This window comes from Myotis davidii, unplaced genomic scaffold, assembly GCF_000327345.1.
Source record: "Myotis davidii unplaced genomic scaffold, ASM32734v1 scaffold453, whole genome shotgun sequence".
Taxonomy (NCBI): Eukaryota; Metazoa; Chordata; class Mammalia; order Chiroptera; family Vespertilionidae; genus Myotis; species Myotis davidii.
This window is the reverse complement of record NW_006285234.1, coordinates 503,720-515,326: the sequence shown is the minus strand read 5'-3', so window position 1 is coordinate 515,326 and position 11,607 is coordinate 503,720. Positions and strand designations below refer to the sequence as shown.

Here is an 11,607-nt window from a genome sequence, read left to right as displayed (position 1 = left end):
TCACCCAACGATATGTTTTCATTGCTTTTTAGAGAGAGAGAAAGGCGGGTGGGAGAGAAACATTGATGTGACGGAGAAACATTGATAGGTTGCCTTGTGTATGCACCCTGACTGGGGATCAAACCTACAAACTAGATATTTGCCCTGACTGGGAACCAAATCTCAACCTTTTGGTGTACAGGATGACATTCCAACCAGCTGAGCAACTTATCCAGGGCTAGTTCATTAATTTTTATTGCTGAGTAGTATTCCACTACATGGATGTACTATATGCTATTTATTCATTCATCAGATAATGGGTATTTTGATTATTGGATTATATACTTTTTTCACTATTACCTGGTATTAAACTTACTAGAGGCCCGGTGCACGAATTTGTGCATCAGTGGGGTCCCTTGACCTGGCCTGTGGGATTGAGCTGAAACCAGCTCTCTGACATCCCCCAAGGGGTCCCGGATTGTGAGAGGGCACAGGCCAGGCTGAGGGACCCCACTGGTGCACAGTTGGGGCTGGGGAGGGACGCGGGAGGGCTCCAGGGCGTGTCTGGCCCATCTCACTCAGTCCTGATCGGCAAGACCCCAGCAGCAAGCTGACCTACTGCTCAGAGCATCTGTGCCCTCATGGTCAGTGCATGTAAGAGTGACTGGTCGACTGCCCCCTGGTGGTCAGTGCACGTCATAGTGAGCGATTGGTTGGCCTTGGCATATCATTAGAATATTAAGCTTTGATTGGTTGAATGGCTGACCAGACATTTAGCATATTAGGCTTTTATTTTATAGGATTATTAATAGTCAAAAAGTGAATTAATTAATTGCTTCTAGCAATATTAATTTAGAAGTGTTTGTGTGGACATATGGTTTCATTTATCTTGTGTAGATCCCTAGAAGTAGAATTGATGGGTTATGTGGGAAATTTATGTTTAGATTTTTAAGAAACAACCAAACTGTTTTTCAAAGTGGCAACACTATTTTAATTCCTACCAGAAATAAGTGAGCATTCCATTTTCACTATATTTTTTCTAAAATTTATCCTCTTTTAAAAATAAATATATTTTATCTATAGCCATTCTAGTGGGTATGAAGTGATATCACATTGTGGTATTAATTTACCTTTCCCTAATGATGAATGACATTAACTATCATTTATGTGCTTATTAACCATTCATTTTATCTTTTTTTTTGGGCAAAATGTCAATTCAACACTTTTGTTCAATTTAATTAGATTATTTTCTTATTTTTAGTTTTAAGAGTTCTTTATAGTTTTTTGATACAAGTCCTTTATGAGATATTTGATTTTCCAATAGTTTCTACCAGTTTGATGATTGCCTTTAAGTTTTCTTAATGATGTCTTTTAAAATACAAATGTTTTTAATTTTGATAAACTTCAATTTATCTATTTTTTTTTATTTATGGATGCTGATTTTGGTGTTGTATCTGAGAAGATTTTGTATAACCCAAGTTATAGGTATTTTCTCCTATGGACTATTTAAAAATGTTTGCAGTTCAGTCCTTTCATTTAGGCTGTGATACATTTTGAAAATTGTTTAAGTGTCTTCCTTCATCTTCAAAGCCAGCAACAGAGACTCTCAAGTTGAATTCCTCCTACCTTTTAAATCTCTTTTTCCAGGAAAAGCCTTGTCTATTTTTAGAACTCATCTGATTAGGTCAGGCCCAGGGAGAATCATCGCCCTTTTTAAAAGTCGACTGTGCCATATAACACAACTTAATCATATTCTGTCATATTCTTCAGTGCCTTCTACACTCAACAGGACGGGACGATACAAAGGTGTGGGTCGTAGGGAGTAGAATTGTCTGCTACTCCTACTGATGTGTCTATTAAGGAGGTGTAATACAGACAGGGAAAAACACACTGAGTACACGTTTACTCACCAGTCCCAAGGATATTTTGAAAAGTTAAATCAAGAGTAACAATACGAAAACAAAACTACCTCCTTTCTGTTTGTGTATTAAAATATTCTCAAACTATGATTTTGCATGAAAATGTTCTTAAGTGCCTCTCGGGCCGACATCTTGGTGGGACAGCAGCGCATCCCTGCTCTCTGAGTCCTGTGATGCCGCCCAAGGATGACAAGAAGAAGAAAGATGCTGGAAAGTCAGCCAAGAAAGACAAAGACCCTGTGAGCAAGTCAGGGGGCCAAGGCCAAACTGAAGAAGTGGTCCAAATGCAGAGTTCCGGACGAGTTCCATAACCTGGTCTTGTTTGACAAAGCCACGTATGACAGCCTCTGTAAGGAAGTTCCCAACTACAAGCTTATAACCCCAGCTGTGGTCTCCGAGAAGCTGAAGATTCATGGCTCCTTGGCCAGAGCAGCCTTTCAGGAGCTCCTTAGTAAAGGACTTATTAAACTAGTCTCAAAGCACAGAGCTCAAGTGATTTACACCAGAAACACCCAGCTGCTAGAGAAGATGCATGAACAACAGATCTCACTGACTGTACATTTTGAAAAATAAACCCTTATTAAATAATATAAAAAGTTTTTAAGCATATAAAATTTCAAACCTCTATTCTAATATATGATTGCTCAAATAAAAATAGTTACAATTTACTATTTAATGTTAGATGATATAACTTTCAAATCTTACAATTTAGTAAATATATTTTTATTTATAACATTTTCTGTTTTATTCTCCATTAGCTAACTCAAAGATAAAGGTGAACACAATGAGGTGACAGAAACGTATGTTCACGATAAATAAGAACCAGTGTGGTTGCCTTCAGAGTTAATGTGCAGTTCGAACTGGTCTTTTTCAAATTCAAGTGCATGATAAATTACATTGATTGCATTTTCATGAAGATACCTTGCTAAGATGATGGCCTCACAGGTGCTATAAAATACCATACTTGAATGGTTTTGAATAAAAATAAAATACAATTATTTGGAAACTGATATGTTGGGGGATTTAGAATATATTTGGTTTTATGGGCCTAAATCCACTCTAATTCTTCATTAAGGAAAATCAATCACAGGATGAGAACATGAATTAGATATTCGTAAATGTCATAACATTTATATATTGGATTTTATTTTTACTTCATTAAGAAACCAAATAGGACTGTAATTGAAGAAAATGATAGCATATGGTAGAAAGACTGTTCATGGTTTTCCCAACTTTGAACACTATTAGAAATCCTACCCTGTGAAGGACAAGCCAAGTGAACTATATGCATAATTAATTAGAAACTTATCCACTTTTAAATCATAGGAAAATCTACTTTTATTTAATTTGAAATCTGCTACACAACTCCATTTAAAATTGAATGCCCTGAAATTTCCCATCAATTTGAAATTGATCAGAGTGAATGAGGAGCAAGGACTTGAAACATCCCCTAACAAAATTATTTAATTTTTTAGACAGAGTAGATATATTTTGAAGTTATGTGTTTATAACTTTTATAATAACAAGTTAATCCCCCTGTTCAAAGCCATGATTCAATAAAAATCATTTGAATGCCTACTGTGTGCCAGGTGCTGGGAAAAATTCTGAGTGAACAGAAACAAAAGATTTGATCATGACCTCACCAAGTATGTTTGAAAACAAGACAAGCAAAGAAATATTTACAATATATTGTGATAAATACTATTGGTCTGAGAAGAGTAATTGCTGGACAAACCAGTACATTATCCTAAAAGCCTGATCACCCACAAATTATCAGGATTCAACTTTATTTTTCCCTCTCCCATCCCAGTTTTATTTATTGTCTAAAGTTTTACATATGTTTCCTTTCCCCTAGTTGATCCCCCCCCACCCGCATTCCCACCCCGGGCAAGCCCCCCATCGCCCCAGTGTGTGTGTGTCCATTGGTTATGCTAATATGCATGCATATAAGTCCTTTGGTTGCTTTCTAACGCTCCCTCCCCCTACCATTTGTCTTTGGATCTATTCTTGTTCATCAAATTATGTTGATCATTATATCACACATATGGGTGGGATCATGTGATATTTATCTTTCTCCCCTTTAACCCAGTGATCCCACTTCTAGGACTATATCCCAAGAAACCAGAAACACCAATCAGAAAGGATATATGCACCCCCATGTTCATAGCAGCACAATTTACAATAGCTAAGATTTGGAAACAGCTTAAGTGCCCATCAGCAGATGAGTGGATTAACAATTTTGGTATATCTACACAATGGAATACTATGCTGCTATAAAAAAAGAAGAAACTTTTACCATTTGCAACAGCATGGATGGAACTGGAGAGCATTATGCTAAGTGAAATAAGCCAGTCGGAGAAAGATAAATATCTGGTTTACTTTCATAACTCCAGTATGGATATAGATATCTCTCCCTGAAGTTCACAATAAATCTTATGTTGGTCAGTATTCTAATGGCATAACACAGTAGTAGATGAGCTGTCCTTAAATCTTAGCATTTTCATTCAGGATTGAGATAACACCAAACACACAGCATTCAAATAATTTATACTTTCATGTTTGGTGTGAGATGGACTGGTGTGGTATCTCGTGAGGGGATGTTGTGTTGGAAGTGGCATAGTGTGTTGTGTGGTTACTGTAATGTGGTCTGTTGGGATGGTAGATGTGGAGGGTGGGGTGTGTAGTGTGTGTTGTACTCTGGTATTTTAGTGTAATGGAGATGGTGTGTGTGCGTGTACATGCTGTGGGATGTCATGTTCAGGTATCATGTAATACAATCGGAGTTGTATATATGGTGTGTAGATAGTGCATTCTGAGACATGACATGTCATATGCAATGTGGTGTACTGAGACGGTAGTGTGGTGTGCTGTATTTTATGCTACTTTTTCAAAGTTCCATGTTCCTGAAGTCCTACAAACATTGACAGAAATGTAAGCTCCTGAAAATTAATAAGGAACCCAGGTTATACTCATATAGTATTTACTATGTGAACTTGCTAAGTTTCAATATATCTTTTTGTGTGATCAATGCAACAGCACATAAATATGGAAGGCTTGTTTGGTACAAGGCTGAAGCTGGGTGTTTCTAAGATGAATAAGACAAACTACATAAGCATCCTCCCAGAGCTCTGGTATAGGAAGAGTATAAATATGTCACAATGTGTAGCTTTTATTATCTTGACAACAAACATGAGGTTTCCATTTAGGGACAGAAATATTTTAAGGGAAATATATTGATAGACAACCTGAGCTGGGAGGTGAAATCACCAGAACATGAGTGTCCACAACACCCAGTCACCATTAAGAGCTATTCAGTATGAGGAAATCAGAGAACTTTTTTATGCTTTTATCTTTTTCTTTCTCATTTGAAATGGGAGAAAGATAAAAGTGAGGGAAGAGACATGGAGAAAAGAGGCTCTGTGAAATTATGATGTGGGCTAGTGGGAGAGGGAGATGAGATGAAGAGAAGCTACCAAGCATTTTAAGAGGGTCTTCATGTTTAAAATAAAGTTGTGTAAATTTCTGCCATGTATGCACACCCTTGAAAACGTTCTCTCTCTTTAAAATCACCATTGTGTTCAGTAATCTCAGAACGATGTGTGAAGACAGACTTGCAGAGGGTGATGTGAAAGGAGATAGAATCCAGAAAAGCTCAGTGGAGCCTTCAGATAGAGAGGACGCAGGAATGAAGCACTTAATGTCTGTACAGATATTGGAGAAGGTTCTCTACTACCCCAAGGCGTACTGTCAAGGATTTCCACTAAACAAAAGGGGCAGGGGAGACCTGGCTATTCTTGGATTTATACATATGAGGCCCAGTGTCAAATTAGTTGATTTTGAGCTAATCAGAAGGGAGATGTTCCTGGGTGGGTCTGGCTTAATCAAATGAAGACCCTTACAGGAGAGACGGGGCTCTCCCTGATATGGGAAACTGTTTCCATCACTGTTTTGAAGAATTAAGCTGCCATATTGTGAGAGGTTCTGTGGAAAGGGCCATGTAACAAGGAACCATGAGTGGCTGAGAATGACCCTTAGTAGACAGAAAGAAAAAAACCTTCAATATTATAATGGCAAGGAAATGAATTATGCCAACATCCTAAGAGGATTTGCAAACAAATTTTTTTCCATAGTCCTGGATGTTACCTGGATTTTAGCCTGGTGAGATCCTGAAGCAGAGAACCCAGAGAGGCTGTGACTGAACTTCTGACCTATAGAAACCATGTGATAATACATATTGTAGTTTTTTTAGAATCATCACTTGAGGATATATATATATATTTATTATTGACTAGAGTCCCAGTGCATGATTCGTGCACATTGAAAGGAAATTAATTAGAAGAAATATTTTAGAGGCTGGGGAAGGACCGCGGGAGGGCTCCAGGGCATGTCCAGCCTGTTTCACCCAGTCCCAATCGGCTGGACCCCAGCAGCAAGTTAACCTACCAGTCAGAGTTTCTTCCCCTGGTGGTCACTGTGTGTCATAGTGACTGGTCAAATGGTCAAACGAATGGTTGGACACTTAGCATATTAGGCTTTTATTATATAGGACTAGAGTCTGGTGCATGAAATTCGATCATGGGTAGAGTCCCTAGGCCTGGCCAGCAATCAAGGCCCTCTGGCTGCCGGCTGGGGCCTCCCTTCCCCAGTTGCTGGCTGCTGGCTGGGGTCTTCCTTCATTCTGTGCTGCCCCCTGGTGGTCAGTGTACATCATAGAGAGCGATTGGTCTCCCGGTCAAACTCCCACAGGGACAATTTGCATTATATATATATATATATGGATTTTAGAGAGACAGAAAGGAAAAGAGAGAGAGAAAGAGAGAAAAACAATGACATGAGAGCAAAACACTGATCAGTTGCCTTTCATACTTGCCCTGACTGGGAATCGAACCAGCAACCTTTTGTTGTAGGGCATGATATTCCAAATAACTGAGGCACTTGGGCTAGGGCCATGATTATAGTTTTAAACTGCTAAGCTTGTGGTATTATGCAACACAGAAAGCTAATTTGCTCATCGATTTTGATTGAATTATGATCCAAAAATATCTCAGTGGTCTGAAGTGATCAAAATACCAAATACTGGTCAAAATATGATGCACTAGGTGCCTTAGAATATAAAAATTTATTTTCTCACAGTTTTGGAGACTAGAAGTCCAACACCAGTGTCCTAGCCAATTTGGTCTTCAGTGAGGGCTCTCTTCTTAAGAGAGTTTCCTTCTTGCTATGTTCTCATATGGCCTTACCTTATAAGGAATTGATGGTGTTGAATCAGGGCCCCACCCTTATTACCTCATTTAACCTTAATTTCTTCTTTACTCCAACTGCAGTCAGACTAAGAGTTAGGGCTTCAATATATGATTTTTGCAGGGATATATACTTTTAGTCTATAACAGTACTTTTCCTCATAGGATTCCATACATTCCATAAATGATATCCTATATAATAAAAGCCTAATATGCAAATAGACCAAATGGTGGGATGACCGTGGCTATGATGCGCACTGACCACCAGGGGGCAGACGCTCAGCGCAGGAGCTGCCCCCTAGTGGTCAGTGCACTCCCACAGAGGCAGCACCACTCAGCCAGAAGCTGGGCTTACGGCTGGTGAGCACAGTGGCGGTGGTGGGAGCCTTTGCTGTAGGCAGGTGGTAAGGAGCAAGGAGTCCCAGACTGTCAGAGCCCTGGACTGTGAGAGGGATGTCTGACTTCTTAAGCCAGGAGGCGGACATCCCCTGAGAGGTCCTGGACTGCGAGAAGGTGCAGGCCAGGCTGAGGGACACCCCTCTTCCTCCAGTGCACAAATCGAATGCCCTGGGTCTTTAGTATAATACATAAACCTAAAGTACTTTAAAAATAAGCAAAATGATGATCAGACCAATAGACAATTTGGCAGAGGAATCCTAACGTTATCTTAAAAGATAAATTAATGCGCTAAATAATAAGTGTAGATGAAAACCATGACATTGATTTTGCTTACCAAATTTGCAAAGATTAAAATACTTAAAGATTCCCAGTGATGACAAAATGTGGAGAAAAACTAATCTCATACATGTTGCTGATTTGACAGTTTCTCAAAATTTAAAATGCACATACAATGTGAGCATATATAGAAAGGTATCTATTATAACATTGTTAGTGGTAGCAATATATTGGACTCATTTAAAAATTCCATCAAGAGGACAGTAGTTAAACAAATTACTATGGTTATCACTCTAGCAATTTGAAGAAAAAAAGCAGGTGGACCTATTGGTATTGATTTTAAAATTAAGGGCATTTTATAATATTAAGTGGAAAAAAGTCAACTGTAAGTTATTTGTTGTAGTGCATTACTATGATACCATTTTTAGAAAGTACTTAGCAGTGTGTATACATATCTCTGGCAACAGTAACAGTTTCTTGATACTGAGATTTTAGAATGATTTTTATGTTTTGAAGTTTTCTGTTTTTTTAAAAAACATTTTTTTAATTAATCCTTTTCTACTGTAAGGTTTTTAATTTTATTTTTAAATATACTTTTATTGATTTCAGAGAGAGGGAGTGATAGAAACATTACTGATGAGAGAGAATCATCTATTGGCTGGTTCTTGCACACCCTGCACTGGGAATTGAGCCTGCAAGCTGACCGGGGAATCTAACCAAGACTTCCTGGTTCATAGGTGAATGCTCAACCACTGAGACACACCAGCCGGGCTGCCACAAGGTTTTATTAAAAGCAGACTAAATCATGTTTTATAAGGACTTCTATACAATTAAAAAGAAAATGGCCTTTTTATATACAATTCTAGATTTTTGTTTTGTTTTTAACCAAATAAAAGGAAATTCATTACCCATATAATTGTGCTAAAGCTTGCCAGTGTAACTATAGATGATGCAGCTTTTCTGTTATTCATGGATATGTAATACTTTTTCATCTTTAACAATATCTGTGCAGTTTGTGATTTATTCCAGTTGGTTTGGTGAGTTATATGCTATTGCTCTACCTGTTTACAAAAGAGGAACACAAACTTCAAGAGTGGTTGTTTTGCTGAAATTAAACAAATTAGTAATTTTTCATAAAGTGGCCCCAAAAAGCCAGAATATTATTTTGGAAATTTTGTACTTGATTCTATTGCAAAGATGCGATTCTCTCATGTGTGGAGAAGTTTTGTCTGTTTGATTATGAGGATAAGACCCAGATAATATTCCTTCTCTCATCTCACCCGATAGTCTTTTATCAGCACATATTCCTCTATTACTTCATTAAGAAGCAAATTATGCCATGATTATATTTAATGAACATGTTCAAATTACGATGTAGGCAGTCATTCTGAATTTTATGCCTATTTCTTTTCCTCTAAGGTCTGTCTTCTTTTATAGAAAATGAAAAGATATAAAGTCATGATCTAATGTTCATTACTACAAATTAATATATTTATCTGGCTCAAAAGAGAAATCCTTAAAAGGCCATACATATGTTACTGTTCCTAAGTAAACATGATTTATGACAGGATAGCCATCTTTAAGTGATTAGGAAAACATGATAAAACAGCAACCTTTAAATGATTAAGTTGGAAAAAACCACTCAACCCAGCAATTATAAATATAAGCCTCCATACTAAGTAAGAAACAAACTCTTCTTTGAGTCATGCTGATCATAGTGCTCTATCAAATCTTCTTCCTTCCTGGTAATGAAATGTTCTTAGTTCTGTCTGTCTCCTGATCCCTGTTCACATTCCGCAGTGGACTGGATACAAATGACCCGAAACTTCAATTTAAGATACACAAGGTTTGTTCAGATGTCTCAGCAAATAGAAAAAGAGATGATATTTGAAGCAATTGCTTAAATGACTAAGGCACCAACACATTTTGTTTGTTTGTTTAAAAATATTCACACTCTGATGCCTGCATTGACCAAATTGGTCTTTTTTGTTATTGTTGTTGCTTGAGTAAACAACTTTTTTAGGACATAGGTAAGGAAAAAAGGAGATATTTGACGTTGAAATTTAATCTTCTGACTATAATACATATTTATTTTACCTGATCATTATTAATTATATTTTCAATTGGTAAAGTGACTAAGGCTTTTTGAAAATGAGCCCCAATACAATTTTTAGTAAGTTGCCAATATTCTGTCCTAGTAATGATCTCAGTAATGGAGAAGATTGTCCATGCATCTCTCATCTTTTTAAATGTAATCCACATTACTACATACCTTTATAGAGTAGTCTGATACACAAGCTCACTTAATAAAATCATTGAGATAAATGGAATTACTTTGCCTAAGTTTCCATAGTAGATTTAAAAAAACATTAATTTTTTTTCTCAGCAATAAAATTAAACTTTGAAAATCACTATTCTTTTTCTAATGGCACCTAAGTTAACATAATATTACATGTTGAAAATTTATTTTCTAGCTGAGTAGAATGATCTTGCCATTGATTTGGATCCATCATTCCACCTCCCGTGATTTTAAAAAAATATTTTTTTCATTGATTTCAGAGAGAAAGGAGAGGGAGAAAGAGATAGAAACATCAATGATGAGAGAGAATCACTGATTGGCTGCCTCCTGCATGCCCTACACTGTTAATTGAGCCCGCAACTCGGGCATGTGCCCAGACCGGGAGTCGAATCTTAACCTCCTGGCTTATAGGTTGATGCTCAATCACTAAGTCACACTTACTGGGCCAGTGATGTTTTATAATATCTCTGTTCTGAGATACTCAGATTTATCAAACCCTCTCAGAGAAGGGATGTGTGACCTTGCTCATGGTATCTTTTTTTGAGACTCTGTGAGCAAAATGACATGATGTGTGCAGTAAACCACTCCATAAAAATATCAATATGTAAAGTTGAGTAATTAGTAACAATAGTAAAAACATAGAGCTATATATTAACAAGATTATGGTGGACAGTTTTTGAGGTCCAAAAAATATATTATGTATTTACTAAATTTAATCTAATTGACGATGAGTTTTAGGATAGTATCAACAACTTTAAATTCAATATTTATTCATTTGTCTATTTGTCAGATATTATGTCAGATATTATGCTCAGGGCAATGGACAAAAAAATAAATAGGAGGCTGCCATTGCCCCCAGGAGCTCACAGCACTGTGTGAAAAACCAACATGGAATCCAAGGGCTTTCATTAAGTCTGGCAAGTACAGCCATAGAAATGCATAGGGGGTATTAGCGTAGCATTGAAAAGCAGCATGAACCAACATGGATTGGTCTAGGACAGTGGTCGGCAAACCGCTGCTCGCGAGCACCTGCGGCTCTTTGGCCCCTTGAGTGTGGCTCTTCCACAAAATTTTTCGATGTTAGAAGAAGTTATTTCATTCAAAAACAAATGATCTCTTTTTGTTCAAGATTTTGAAAGAGAAACTTTGATTCACTTTCCAAGCCTGTTGAAACATCGCCAAGAAAATAATTCTGATATTGACATTTGCTATTTCAAAACAACACTTTTAAATATGAGGAAAGCTTTTCTCAACAGGTTTTAGGAACTCAGAAACAGCAAAATGACATTAGCCTTTGTTACAAAACCTCTTAATGCTACTGTAACAGAATTAAATTTTTCTCCCTTTAATATTGACATTGGCAACTTTGAAATGCAATTGCTGGATTTAAAAAACAAAGAACTGTGGAGCTCGAAATTTGAACGTCTTTGTGCTGATATAGAAATATTGGAGAAAAACAAATGTGAACTTAGTTCACAGGACAAGTGGTCTGCTT

At 37.2% G+C, this 11,607-nt stretch overlaps 1 pseudogene; it reads left to right on the top strand.

The window, feature by feature from the left end:
* The first annotated feature begins 2,056 nt into the window (after positions 1-2,056).
* Positions 2,057-2,471, top strand: LOC107181830 (annotated as a pseudogene).
* Positions 2,472-11,607: the final 9,136 nt, after the last annotated feature.